The following is a 15622-nucleotide window of genomic DNA, read 5'->3' as shown; positions in this document are numbered from 1 at the left end:
TTTTCTGTATTCTCCATGTGGCCACCATATTTGGCTTTCTGCCCAGCAACACAAATAAAATCTGCAATAAATTTCTAAAAGTGTTGAATTTGCTAATACCGAACAAGATTACCTTTTTCAATTACATGGGATTTATTGCTGTTCCTAATAGACAGCTCAATTTAATAAAGATGGCCTGCCTCTTAAAAATCAATATTCCTTTTTATGTACCTATATTGGTTTTTAACTTTAAACTAGAAAATAGAAAAATGTTTTCCATTGTACATCATTGTATAGCACAAAACATATTTAAAATCAATATTTAATAATACACATACACGCACAGATTAACCTTTGACTTATTTCCTTCCAGGTCATATTACTCATATTGTTTAACAGTGTCATTCTTCTCCATAATTTTTGTTATATTTCTTTTATTCTGGAAAATGGAGGGTAATTTTAAAACACAGCCCCATATTCTATAAACAGCGTCTAAGTAAGTAAAAAAAATAAACCATTTAAATGAAGTTTTAAACTCCTTTTCAAGGCGCCTATCAGCACCTAAAAAAATGGCCCCAGAATCGTGCCTCCGTAGGTTCTTTATGCTGCCTAATGCCACTGCAGGCGTGGCTAATGCCGGAAGTGGCGCTAGGCACTATAAAATGCCTATGGAGGCGGGATTCTCGTCAAAGGCGCAAAGTTATATTTGCTCCAAGGCAGGAATAACTTTGCACATGTATGCATCAGCATGAATTGGAGTGTAAGCTTGTATTTTATAAAATATCTGCCAGATTCTATAAAGCAGGGGTGTCCAACCTTTTCTCTTCCCTGGGCCGCTTTGGCCAAAAAAAAATCCTTTAAAATCCTAAGGCGCAACATTGTAGATCTCAGATTGTGATGTCATAATGCCTCATTCCACCAATGCCTAAGCTCCGTCCTCATCTGCACAAGCCTCAAACACTTTAAAACCTAAGTAGCAACATTCTAGAGCTCAGATTGTGATGTCATAATGCCTCATTCCACCAATGCCTAAGCTCCGTCCTCATCCGCACAAGCCTCAAACCCTTTAAAACCATAAGTAGCAACATTCTAGAGCTCAGATTGTGATGTCATAATGCCTCATTCCACCAATGCCTAAGCTCCGTCCTCATCTGCACAAGCCTCAAACACTTTAAAACCTAAGTAGCAACATTCTAGAGCTCAGATTGTGATGTCATAATGCCTCATTCCACCAATGCCTAAGCTCCGTCCTCATCCGCACAAGCCTCAAACCCTTTAAAACCATAAGTAGCAACATTCTAGAGCTCAGATTGTGATGTCATAATGCCTCATTCCACCAATGCCTAAGCTCCGTCCTCATCTGCACAAGCCTCAAACACTTTAAAACCTAAGTAGCAACATTCTAGAGCTCAGATTGTGATGTCATAATGCCTCATTCCACCAATGCCTAAGCTCCGTCCTCATCTGCACAAGCCTCAAACACTTTAAAACCTAAGTAGCAACATTCTAGAGCTCAGATTGTGATGTCATAATGCCTCATTCCACCAATGCCTAAGCTCCGTCCTCATCTGCACAAGCCTCAAACCCTTTAAAATCATAAGTAGCAACATTCTAGAGCTCAGATTGTGATGTCATGGTACCTACATTAATTACCTAAATGAGCTTTAACAAGCTCATAATTGAAAAAAAAAAAAAAATGAATTGGCCGATAGGTGCCCATCCGATTCTATAAAGGTAAGTGCTTATCACATGGCGCCTAAGGCCTAAATGGAAATGTTTAGGGGGTGGAGACAGAGATAGGTGCCATTAGGTGCGATTCTGGAAAAACCCTAAGGCACCTAAAATGTAGGCCAGTAAAACTCTAGCCTACGTTACCGGCGTGATACCAACACTACAAAGCAGGGTACAATTAACCAAATTACCTATCTCAAAAAGTATTTAATACATATAATATAACTAGACAGGGTTTTTTTATTTAAACATACTGTATTTTTATTAAATAACACAAATCTTAACACTATGGGCTCCTTTTACAAAACCGCATTAGCGGCTTTATCGCGTGCACCTTTTTAGCGCACGCTAACCCCCCGCACTAGCCGAAAAACTACCGCCTGCTCAAGAGGAGGCGGTAGCAGCTAGAGCGGCCAGCAAATTAGCGTGCGCTATTACGCGCATTAAACCGCTAACGCAGCTTTGTAAAAGGAGCCCTATATTATACATTAGACATAAATGAATCCATATTGCACTTTCAGTTACTAAAATTTGTATTATCACAGTAATTTATTTAAATTGGTTTGGGGCCCATTGACATCTTATATTACTTCACTATAGTAAGTCTTTGATTAAGAGTCAATTTTTGTTTATTTTCGTACACATCCAGGGAAGGGTGGGAAGGGGGGGGCTATTATTTGTCCTAATTTTGACCTTTGAGTATTTGGGAGGGTGGGGGGAGGGTGGGAAGATAGTATTAATCTGAATGGGGTAAGGTTATTGGAAAAGTCTAGGTTTCTGTGTTTTTTTAATTAAGTACTGGGTGGGGGGGATAAAACGATTGGTTCCGTACATGTGTAAGTTGAGCTTTTATTGACTTACTAGTCATTAAGCCCATTACATTAACGGGTGCTAGAATATGTCTATCTGTCTTTCTTTCTTTGTGTCTCTCCCTCCCACTGTCTGTCTTTCTTTCTGTCTGTTTCTCTTCCTGGCCCCCTTTTCCTGTCTGTGTTTCTTTATTTTTGTTTCTCTCCCTGCCTGCTCTCTTTCTGTGTGTCTGTTTTTCATTCTCGTGCGCTGCCTGCCTATCTTTCTGTCTCGCTCCATGGCCCCCTTTTGTCTCCCCCCAAAGCAAACCAAGATTGCTCCCTGGCCCCCTTTCCCTTTCTCTCCCTCCCCTACTTCCCTGTGCAGCAACAGCAGCATTCCCCTTTCTGTGTAGCAGCAACTGCATTCCCCCCTTCCCTGTACAGCAGCATTCACCCACACTTCCCTGTACAGCAGCAGCATTCCCCCTTTCCCTGTGTAGCAGCAGCATTCCCCCTCTTCCCTGTGCACCCACCCCTTGTCTGCTCCCCCTGTTCCCTTCCTTTTCCCTCCCCTGTCCAGCAGCATTCATTTTCTGCTCCCCCTGTGCATATGCCCAACAGAAATGTACTTGCCTCACAGAAAAGCGCTGCACCGCGCTGTTGCTGGCCTCGGTGTCTTCTCTACAGTGCGGCCAACCCTAGCGGAAACAGGAAGTTATGAGAGGGCGGGCCGCAGTGGAGAGGAGATGGTGAAGCCAGTGGCAGCACAGCGCAGCGCTTTTCATTTAAACGCTGTGAGCATGCGAGAGGGAGGAAGAGGAAAAATAGATGCCGGCAGGGGGGTTTGGAGGTCAGGGCGTGTGCGGCAAGCTGCCGCTCAAGCCTGAAGATTTTAAAAGGGCGCTTGGCGTTGGGAAGTTGGGGCGCATGCGGCAAGCCATCGCTGGCGCCTGAAGATTTGAAAAGCGAGTATTTTTTTTTTAGTTGAAAGACGCGGCGATGGCTCCTCTCATGATCCCCACCTGCGTCGGAAGTCCAACGCAGGCGGGGATCGTGAGAGTAGCCACCGCTGCGTCTTTGAAAGAACGAACGGCGGCGGCGAAGGGAGAGAGTACTGTAGGGGCATGCGGCTACTACCTGTGGGTCCGTAAATCGCGGCGACGGCAATAATGGAGCAGCCACCGCTGTGTCTTTCAACAGGGAGCAGGCCAGACTGGCAGTTAAAGTTGGAGCTTTGGTCTGGCCTGCTCCCTGCTTGTCTTGCCATATTGTATTTTTTTAGTTGAAAGACGCGACGTTGGCTCCTCTCATGATCCCGTGAGAGGAGTCACCGCCGCGCCTTTCAACGAAAAAATACAATACGGCAGGGAGCAGGCCAGACTGAAAAACAGCAAGGAGCAGCAGAGAGCATGGCAGAGCAAAAAACAGAACCCTAAACCGCGCATGCGCACTCCTACCTGTCGCTACAGCTCACGGAAAAGCGGCGCACACTTAGGAACTGCGCATGCGCGGCCTAGCGTTTTATTATATTAGATGATAGGTTATATATTTGTGTCTTGCATTATTGATGTTTGGAAAATCAATAAAGAAATTAAAAGAAAAATAAAATCTGTATTATCCCACAATGCAGTGGAAGAAAACTTAGAGCTTTTACTCAGTCCATTCCCAAGTCTTTTCTGATGAAAATAAAGCAGTTCCATATCATAGTCTATGTGTGTTATTCCATTTCTCCAGTATTCTCCAATGTTCCAACAAGCATAGATTGATTCTTAGACAAAGCTGTTATAATGCCTTCGCACTCCAATTCAGACTGTATCCAGCCAGCTGTATTGTGGTATATTAAAAGTTTTGTGATAGGTGCCATAAGGCATGATTCTGTAAATGGCACTTAAGCGTGACTGACATGCAGCCAGCACCTGTTTTCAAGGCGCCATTTATAGAATCTGGCCCTATGTGTCCACATTTCCTGAACAAAATATGTATTTTATTGATTCAATGCAGTTAGAACAATTGCTAGTTAAGAAAGAAATAAAATAGAATAAGATCTAAATATTAATGGAGAATTTAGAGGTCTTATGGATTTATGTACTTAGATGGGAATAGATTCTTTTCTATTTAACATTTATAGTCCGCTCCAATCTCCAATCAGATTCTAGGTGTATAACAATATTTAAAAATAATACATCAAAGGTCTCATCAAACAATGAATCAATTAAAATAATGAGTTTTTAAAAATTTTCAAAAGATATAATATGAAGAAACCTTCCTTAATTCAGTAAGAAGATCATTCCAAAATTTGGTTCCTATATATTCAAAAGATTTACACATCAAAAACTTCAAATGAATATATTTACCTTCTGAATAACTGAGCTTCAAAGAATTCTGGAAACAAAAAGCAATCCTAATACTGAAAAGGATAAATATCTTAATAAATCTTCAGGTCCCACACCATATAACATTTTATATATCAATATAAGCACTTTAAAATTTATTCTCTTCTCAACCGTCAACCATTGCAATTGATTAAACAATGGAGTCACCTGAGCATATTTCTTAGCTTTGAATATCAGACACGCCCCTGTGTTCTGAAGCAATTGCAACCTATTACAGAAAACTACACTGGCTGCCGATGGAGGCAAGGGTCGTCTTCATGTTTGCCTGCCTCTGCTTCAAAACCATAACAGGTTCATCCCCAATCTACCTGTCGCACCATTTTGAATTTCCAGGCAAAACTTGCACACGTAATGCCTATCTGTTTGCCTTCCCCTCCTTGAAGAGCTGTATCTACAAGAGATTCCTTGGTAGATCACTGTCATTCCAAGCAGGCAAATGGAATAAACCACCCTCATCTCAAATTCACCCTCCTACCAAACCCTCGGGGAATCAATTAAAACCTATCTCTTTGATAAATTGCTCTGACTCCTTTCCTGCCTTGTTGTATCTCAACTTCCGGATATACCTGACTACTCTTGGCTTGCTAATGTAATTTGAAAGTCTTTTTCTGTAACATCGCTGTCTATGTACAGTCTCTTCCTCTGTAAACCACTCTGAACTGCTTGTGGTATTGCGGTATACAAACATAAAATTATTATTTTTATTATTATTATATTTCAACTTTGTGTAATACCACAATACAATGAATTACAATAAACTGAGGTAAAATAATTGCCCTATTGTTTGAAAACTATTAGTAGAAAGGACAGAACGCATAATAAAAAAACCAAAACCAAAACCCTCTTACTTGGTTCTCAAAAGCCATAATCCATTATAATACCCAAAAACGTAGCTTTCTCCTCAACTATAAATATCTCGCCAGTAGACAATACTATTTTTTTTAACCCACAAAACCATCTGGATTGCCAAAACAAATCAACTTAGTCTTCTGTTTATCAGTCTTAAAAAATGAATAAAATAGATGTCCAATTATCAACTAATGTTATTGTATTCTGAATAAATCTAGAAGCCTCCTCAAAATGTTCTAAAGCTGGACTCCAATTAAAATATCATCCATAAAAGATAAGACAAAATATTCCTAAACTAGTCAACCATCCCCCCAAAGGGCTCATATACAAATCGGCGAGTCCTGTGGAACCCCCACAATCTGCCAACCAAAAATAAGAATTTGAATTAGCTCCTTTTATACAATATCTTCTTTTAGTCAAGAAATCAAAAAGCCAACCCAACACCTTATCACCCACTCCCACAACACTCAGTCTATTTAACATTACATTATGATCTATCCAATCAAACACTGCAAATATATCAAACTGAAGCAGCAATGTTTGTTTACCAAAACTCAATTTCTCAGCCCAAAATTAACAATAAGGTTTTCATGCTATGGAGTGGGTGGAAACCGTGCTGGGTTGTATTTAAACAACCTTTGGAAAATATGTAATCAGAAAATTGTTGATATACCACAAATTCTAACAATTTGGAATACTGGACATTGGACGACAGAATTCTACTTTACTTAAATCAACATTTGATGGTTTTGGTACTGGTGTAAGCAGGGCCGGATTTAGATGAAAAGAGGCCCTAGGCTATTCCACTTATGAGGCCCTTTCACCTCCCATTTTTAAGCTTGTAAATTACATGAGAGATAATAAAATACATCATTACTGTGATATATGTCAATATGTTAAATGAAACATGTTGTTATTGGTACTAACCTTTATAAAAAATGTGACACGGATCTTGAGGCCCTAGGCTGAAGCCTAGTTAGCCTATAGGAAAATCAGGCCCTGGGTGTAAGTATAATATCAGTAAGCTGAAGAGGATATAACCCTTCTAGTAACACCTTATTCACAAAGTTAGTCAACCAATATAAAATGTCAGATGGAATTGATGGCAGTAAAACAGCAGGACAAATATTTAAAACACTTGTTCCGAGACTCTGGAACACATCCCAATACAAATCTCCCCAAATTCCTGCTTCCATATTAAAAATATAATCTGGTACTTCACATGGAACCAAATTTTAAAAAGACAATTGAATATTTTCCACTTTAGATTTAAAAAAAAAAAAAAAATCTGCCATCTTATTCGCTGAAAGTATAGATCAATGGTTCCCAACCCTGTCCTGAAGGATCACCAGCCAGTCAGGTTTTCATGATGGCCCTAATGAATATGTATGGGGCAGATTGCATGCCTGAAACCTCCATTAGATGCAAATCTCTCTCATGCATATTCATCAGGACTATTCCAAAACCTGAGTGGCTGGTGGTCCTCCAGGACAGGGTTGTGAACCACTGGTATAGATCCTTTTACCACTGGGTCAAGATTGGTCAAATCTGTAAAAATTTTAAACATGGATTTAATTTAATTATTTAACTAATTCTATCATCATTTCACATTATCCCTTTTAGGTTTATATATTTTAAATATATATTTCCATTCCAAGATTGACTTACCATCCTTTAATTTCCATCATTTTCTTTCTAATCTTTTGCAACGACTTTTAAGTTCTACTAATTCTTCATTAAACCATTCAAAACAAAAATCTCATCGCCAGACTGCTCATCCCCTACTGCTCTTCAAGAACACAACATTTTGAAGTATAAATAAATCCCATTCATTATTTAGTTTACATTATATGAAGACTAAGAGGGAAATTCATTGAAGTACAGTAAAAGATTGCTTCTTACTGCACCTTGATGCCCCATGGGATTCAACAACATGTAGGATCCCAGTACTGCAAGTCGCTGAATCCCATGGTAAAAGAACAATATTTCATATAAGCCACCTTGAAAGCAGTGCTATGTGTCCAGGAGCATTGGGTCACAAAGACGCAGCCCAGTGCTTCCAGGCTTGATGTGCATGGGGCCACAAGGCAGCATATAATGCCTCCCACCATTCAGGCCCCCTCTGGCACCGACTCCTTCCTGATCCTCCATCCAGCATCCCCTCTTCTGAAAATAGGCTTCATTATTTTACCTCTCTCTTTCAAGGAAATTGTTAACCATTTAATTAATTGTGCTAATTGTCAAGCATTTACACAAACCTGCAGACATATTAAGAAGGATATTGGGGGGTACACTGGGGATTTTGAAATTGGATTTTATCTTTAATCTCCTAAATAGATTAATGTTTATAATTACAAGAGATAACTCCCTGTTTTGCATAAAAACATGCCACAGGCCCATCAGGGAAAATACCCCTGGGAGATCCTTTACAGGAAGTTGTCTCCCTTTTCTTTTTGAGATGTAATCAGTCAACTCTCCTCTGCTGTAAAAAAAGTTGTATCTTCACTGGAAATATCCAGTCAACTCTTTTGTAATCCGCCTTGAACTGCAAGGTATAGGCGGAATAGAAATCCCTAATGTAATGTAATGTAACTTAAATTTTTGGGCTGATTGTTGAATACATTCTTGAGGATGTAGGATAAAACACGATTGAAAGACCCTAGTGCTCTGCAAGATATTACCATCATTTTGCATATGTTTGATGATATTTAATTTTGCTCTACATTGCTGTAGAGTTTTGGATCAATAGTTTTCCAAGTTTTTACCAAGTTTTATTAAAAATTTAATGTCCCGCCTATCTAAAAAAAAGTCTAACGGCCTCTTTTACAAAGCCACGCGGCAACAGTCCCGAAGCCCTTTAAATCTCTATAGGCTTCGGGGCCGTTAGCGCAGCGCAGCCACTAGCGCGGCTTTGTAAAAGAGGCTGTAAGTGGCTTACAATAAATAAGTAAACAAATTACATTACATTAGGGATTTCTATTCCGCCATTACCTTGCAGTTCAAGGCGGATTACAAAAGAATTATCCAAGATGTATTACAACAAGAACTTACAAAAAAAAAAAAAATTGGTCATTTTCAAAAAGAGTAAGAAATGGGTAAGGTTATTTGTTAAAATTAAAAGTTAAAATAAAAAAAGAGAAAAGACAAAGGGCTCCTTTTACCAAGGTGTGCTAGCGTTTTTAGCCCGCACGCTAGCCGAAAAACTACCGCCTACTCAAGAGGAGGTGGTAGTGGCTAGCGCGCCCGGCATTTTAGCATGCGCTATTCCGTGCGTTAAGGCCCTAACGCACCTTCGTAAAAGGAGGCCTTAGAATTTGTGAAGGAATATAACATGTCAAATATTTACTAAGATATAAAGGAAGACAGAACTAATTTTAAAGAACACCAGATTCATTTGCTGTGATATAACATTAGCTGAGGTGATGTCACCGGCTGGTAATATTTAATGAATGATGGTGTGGGTATAATGGGAGGGGGGCAGAGGGTGAGTGGAATATATGAGGTGTTGTCAAGGGTCTGTAGAATAAGGATTGACAAGTTTCTAAGAGGAGGTAAGAAAGGGTTAATAGAGCTTGTAAGAAAGAAAAAAGATTAGGGAGGTTGCTAAGGTGATGGAGTGGATCAGTCACATGATTGGTTGGATGTTGTGGCAGTCTGGAGTGAATTCTGTGAGGAAAGGGGAGCAGTAGAGGAGTCTCTTCAGGAAAAGATTATCCCTCCCTCCCGCCCATTTGTGCTGGTGTTATGTTTTGTGTTAGTGTTGTGGGGTGGGGTGGGGGGTGTACATGTTATATGTCGACTTGGGTGGGTTTGGTGGAGCTTATGGGGTTGGAGGAAGTGGTCGCAGCTTTGGGTGGGGCGGAAAATGGGGTTTGGCCCAGTTGGATCTGGGAGATGAGCAGTTAATAAATAAATAAATGTAACACTCGTAGGCGATACCGCTGCGAAGGGAAGCATGGCCTTGCGTCACTGTAGGTCATGTTTGGGGGGAGGGGAAGCATGGCCTTGCATCACCGTGGGTCATGTTTGGGGGGAGGGGAGGGGAAGCATGGTTTTGCGTCACCGTGGGTCATGTTTGAGGGAAGGGGAAGCATGGCCTTGCGTCACCGTGGGTCATGTTTGAGGGGAGGGGAAGCATGGCCTTGCGTCACCGTGGGTCATGTTTGGGGGGAGGGGAAGCATGGCCTTGCGTCACCGTGAGTCATGTTTGGTGGGAGGGGAAGCATGGTCTTGCATCACCGTGGGTCATGTTTGGGGGGAGGGGAAGCATGATCTTGCATCACCGTGGGTCATGTTTGGGGGGAGGGGAGGGGAAGCATGGCCTTGCTTCACCGTGGGTCATGTTTGGGGGGAGGGGAAGCATGGTCTTGCATCACCGTGGGTCATGTTTGGGAGGAGGGGAGGGGAAGCATGGCCTTGTGTCACCGTGGGTCATGTTTGAGGGGAGGGGAGGGGAAGCATGGCCTTGCATCACCGTGGGTCATGTTTGGGGGGAGGGGAGGGGAAGCATGGCCTTGCGTTACCGTGGGTCATGTTTGGGGTGAGGGGAAACATGGCCTTGCGTCACCGTGGGTCATGTTTGGGGGGAGGGAAGGGGAAGCATGGCCTTGCGTCACCATGGGTCATGTTTGGGGGAGGGGAAGCATGGCCTTGCATCACCGTGGGTCATGTTTGGGGGGAGGGGAGGGGAAGCATGGCCTTGCGTCACCGTGGGTCATGTTTGGGGGGAGGGGAAGCATGGCCTTGCGTCACCGTGGGTCATGTTTGGGGGGGGAGGGGAAGCATGGCCTTGCGTCACCGTGGGTCATGTTTGGGGGGAGGGGAAGCATGGTCTTGCATCAAAGTGGGTCAGGTTTGAGGGGAGGGGAAGCATGGCCTTGCATCACCGTGGGTCATGTTTGGGGGGAGGGGGAAGCATGGTCTTGCATCACCGTGGGTCATGTTTGGGGGGAGGCGAGGGGAAGCATGGCCTTGCATCACCGTGGGTCATGTTTGGGGGGAGGAGAGGGGAAGCATGGCCTTGCGTCACCGTGGGTCATGTTTGAGGGGAGGGGAGGGCAAGCATGGCCTTGCATCACCGTGGGTCATGTTTGAGGGGAGGGGATGGGAAGCATGGCCTTGCGTCACCGTGGGTCATGTTTGGGGGGAGGGGATGCATGGTCTTGCATCAACGTGGGTCATGTTTGAGGGGAGGGGAGGGGAAGCATGGCCTTGCGTCACCATGGGTCATGTTTGGGGGAAGGGGAAGGAAGCATGGCCTTGCATCACCGTGGGTCATGTTTGGGGGGAGGAGAGGGGAAGCATGGCCTTGCGTCACCGTGGGTCATGTTTGAGGGGAGGGGAGGGCAAGCATGGCCTTGCATCACCGTGGGTCATGTTTGAGGGGAGGGGATGGGAAGCATGGCCTTGCGTCACCGTGGGTCATGTTTGGGGGGAGGGGATGCATGGTCTTGCATCACCGTGGGTCATGTTTGGGGGGAGGAGAGGGGAAGCATGGCCTTGCGTCACCGGGGGTCATGTTTGAGGGGGGGGGAGGGCAAGCATGGCCTTGCATCACCGTGGGTCATGTTTGAGGGGAGGGGATGGGAAGCATGGCCTTGCGTCACCGTGGGTCATGTTTGGGGGGAGGGGATGCATGGTCTTGCATCACCGTGGGTCATGTTTGAGGGGAGGGGAGGGGGCCATATATAGACAAAAACCGTGCAAGTCTGCCCAGTGCTGGCCTCAGTTCTTCAATATTTACTATTATTTTCTGATTCTAGATCCTCTGTGTTCATCCCACGCTTTTTTTTAACTCGGTCACCGTTTTCCTCTCCACCACCTCTCTCGGGAGCGCATTCCAGGCATCCACCACCCTCTCCGTAAAGAAGAATTTCCTTCCATTGCTCTTGAGTCTCCCACCCCTCAACCACAAATTATGTCCTCTGGTTTTACCATTTTCCTTTCTCTGGAAAACCAGTAAATTGAAACTTAATAATAGGACAACCATGAAATAGTTTCAAAACTTATACTTATTAACAGCACTGAAATTCAAATGAGAGAGATATATGACATACTAATCATCTATTCTAGTTTGTCCGACTGCAGGAATAATGATATTCCTGACTCTTAAACCTGTCTTTGTTTTATAACAGAGATTTTGTGATGTAACATGATTCACAGTGATAGGCAGGAAGTGTGATTGGTCTAAAATACTTGTTATGTACCTCTTTTTCTGGTTATGCACATCAGTATTTAAAGTTTAGCAATCTAACAATTTGTGCTCTCCTGTGATACGAACATTTTGTTTCATCAGAACATTCACAGGGCAAGTAAAAGTTATAAAGTAGAAGGACTCTTGTTATGACATACACAAGGCACAAACTGGAACCACTTTGCAAGCCATATACGAGTTCCATTAACATGATCAAGGCGGCATGCATGTTTACACGTCGTCTGCAGCTCATTCAAAACACGGCAATCAAACTTATCTATAAGGTTGGGAAATATAATCATGTCACTTCTCTTCTGTGAGAAGCTCACTGTCTACCCATTACCCACCGTATCACCTATAAAACTTTAATGCTCCCATCTTTTCTCGATAAACTCATCATCCCTTTTCGCCCTTCCCGGACTCTTCGATCGGCTGATCAGAATCTACTGACCATACTTTCCATCAAAGAATTCTATTAACTAGAAAAACTAACTTTTTGTTTGTTTGTTCGTTCATTTAAATCCCGCCCTTACCCAGGGCGGGTTACAAACTTACATACAAAAAACTATAACACATCAAACTATAACATTACATCAAACTACATTACATTACATCACATCAAACATTATATACACCTTCAACAATGCATACTCCCACAATACAAAAACCTCCCATTCAAAAATTCCCATAATACAAGAAGTACAAACCATAAAATACACAAATGACCAGCACCTTATTCTTCTCTTCCTTGATAATACAGTCTCAAACCTTGTCTTTCGTCTGGTAAAAAAGGTGCCGCTTCAACAGTTTTTTTTTTAAGTTCTGCTGCCGTTGAATATACTCAGAAACCTTCTTCTATTCCCTAGGCCCTATGCAATGAAATATACCGTATTCACCCGTGTAAAACGCGCACAGGGGTATAGCGCGCAGAAATCACGATGATATGTACAAAAACTTTTGTATACCGCGCTCAGGCATATAACGCGCATGATGCCCGACGCTCCTTTCGCCCGCCCTGACTTTCCGTGCGCTGTCCCGACTCTCCGTTCACCCCCCCCTGACTTCCGTGCACTGCCCTGACTTTCCGTGCGCTGTCCCGACTCTCCGTTCACCCCCCCTGACTTCCGTGCACTGCCCTGACTTTCCGTGCGCTGTCCCGACTCTCCGTTCACCCCCCCTGACTTCCGTGCACTGCCCTGACTTTCCGTGCGCTGTCCCGACTCTCCGTTCACCCCCCCTGACTTTCCGTGCACTGTCCCCCCTTGAAGTCCTGTCCCCCCTTGAAGGTCTGTCCCCATCCTGAAAGCCTGATGAACCCCCCCGACGTCCGATACATCCCCCCCCCCCCAGCAGGACCACTCGCACCCTCACCCCGAAGGACCGCCGACTCCCCAACAATATCGGGCCAGGAGGGAGCCCAAACCCTCCTGGCCACGGCGACCCCCTAACCCCACCCCGCACTACATTACGGGCAGGAGGGATCCCAGGCCCTCCTGCCCTCGACGCAAACCCCCTCCCCCCAACGACCGCCCCCCCCCAAGAACCTACGACCGCCCCCCCAGCCGACCCGCGACCCCCCTGGCCGACCCCCACGACCCCCCCACCCCCCTTCCCCGTACCTTTGGTAGTTGGCCGGACAGACGGGAGCCAAACCCGCCTGTCCGGCAGGCAGCCAACGAAGGAATGAGGCCGGATTGGCCCATCCGTCCTAAAGCTCCGCCTACTGGTGGGGCCTAAGGCACGTGGACCAATCAGAATAGGCCCTGGAGCCTTAGGTCCCACCTGGGGGCGCGGCCTGTGGCACATGGGCCAAACCCGACCATGTGTCTCAGGCCGTGCCCCCAGGTGGGACCTAAGGCTCCAGGGCCTATTCTGATTGGCCCACGCGCCTTAGGCCCCACCAGTAGGCGGAGCTTTAGGACGGATGGGCCAATCCGGCCTCATTCCTTCGTTGGCTGCCTGCCGGACAGGCGGGTTTGGCTCCCGTCTGTCCGGCCAACTTCCAAAGGTACGGGGAAGGGGGGTGGGGGGGTCGTGGGGGTCGGCCAGGGGGGTCGCGGGTCGGCTGGGGGGGCGGTCGGAGGTTCTTGGGGGGGGGCGGTCGTTGGAGGGAGGGGGGTTTGCGTCGAGGGCAGGAGGGCCTGGGATCCCTCCTGCCCGTAATGTAGTGCGGGGTGGGGGTAGGGGGTCGCCGTGGCCAGGAGGGTTTGGGCTCCCTCCTGGCCCGATATTGTCGGGAAGTCGGCGGTCCTTCGGGGTGGGGGTGCGAGTGGTCCTGCCGGGGGGGGGATGTATCGGACGTCGGGGAGTCGGCCGGGCAAGAGGGCTTGGGCTCCCTCTTGCTCCGATCGTGGATGCGGGTGCGGGTGGGAGCGCGTGCGAGCGGTCGTTCGGGGTGGGGGTGCGAGCGGTCCTGCTGGGGGGGTGAATCGGGCGTCGGGCGGGGTGGGAACTATGTTTAAAAACTTTTGTATACCGCGCTCAGGCATATAACGCGCGAGGGGTATGCGCGGTAGGTAAAAACGCGTATAACGCGCGCGTTATATCCGCGAAAATACGGTACTATCTCTAGATACTGTCAGTTTCAGCTCCTGACAGATGGAATTTTTCCGTTGTTGCTCCAACTTTATGGAACGCCATGCCACCTCAACTCTGCCTCGAAAATTCACTCGACAAATTCAAGATTAAACTAAAAACGTTTTTATTCCAAGACGCATACCATAGCATTTAAACATTTCTTCTCCAACAGCTAACAAACTAAATATGAACCGCTTTTAACCCTTTCAGGACCATAAGGATCGTAGGCCAATTTTTGTGGTTTTGACGACATTTTTATGGTAAAAAGGGCTTGCAGATGCCAAAAAATTGATTTTTTTTTGTGAAATATCATTATTTTTATTTAAAAAAATCACACTTCTGGCTTATGGACAGTGTGGCAAGTGAATCTTCTCGTCAATCTAGCAACGACGCTAATGAATGAATGTCGGAACCAGTTTGTTTACATAAAGGCAGTATCATATGGAATCCGTACATATCAAATTTAGAACTGTAGACTATCCCAATCAAAATTGATAGGATTTTAAAGTTATGGGACAAATATGTCCCTTGGTCCTGAAAGGGTTAAGAAGCGATCCCCTTTCCTGATGTTATATCAGCCCCCTCTCTTCCTCTCTTTTTAGTTTGTTTTTTTAATGATGTAATTATTAACTTTCCCTTCCCCCTTCCCCCTCAAGCTCATGTTCGTATTTGTACTTTGTCCATTTAATGTTCACATTTCCCCTCCCCTTATAATCATTTATTTTAACCTTTCCATTTTAACATTTTTTTTTTTTAATTCTTTATTCATTTTGAAACTTACAGCAAGCATACAGGAATATATCATTAGTAAGAACAATAACATTTGTAATTCTCATATAATTCTAAAAACATAAAAATATATTTAACATTGTAAACCAGCCAGGTGCTCGTCGATAGTCGGTATATTAAAATTAATAAACTTGAACTTTAATACCTTACAAATACAAACCCTTAAAAACCAGGTTATCAACTATAAACCAAAGCGTGTAAACTTTATATAGTTTTTTTCTAGTATCAGTTCAATAGTTCTACCAACAACTCCTCAAATTTAAAACTGGGGGACAAAAACCCCTAACAAAATTCATTCCTTCCTTCCTCCAAATCCAGAA

The 15622-nt window shown here is 44.5% G+C and overlaps 1 protein-coding gene across 8 annotated transcripts in view; it reads right to left on the bottom strand.

Annotated features, from left to right (window-relative positions):
* TRAPPC9 (trafficking protein particle complex 9) overlaps positions 1 to 15622 on the bottom strand; it is a 1198476-nt gene that overhangs the window by 500413 nt on the left and 682441 nt on the right. The window lies entirely within an intron of this gene.

This window comes from Geotrypetes seraphini, chromosome 2 (assembly GCF_902459505.1).
Source record: "Geotrypetes seraphini chromosome 2, aGeoSer1.1, whole genome shotgun sequence".
Classification (NCBI taxonomy): Eukaryota; Metazoa; Chordata; class Amphibia; order Gymnophiona; family Dermophiidae; genus Geotrypetes; species Geotrypetes seraphini.
The sequence above is the reverse complement of the archived record's forward strand: the minus strand, read 5'-3'. Positions and strand labels throughout refer to the sequence as shown.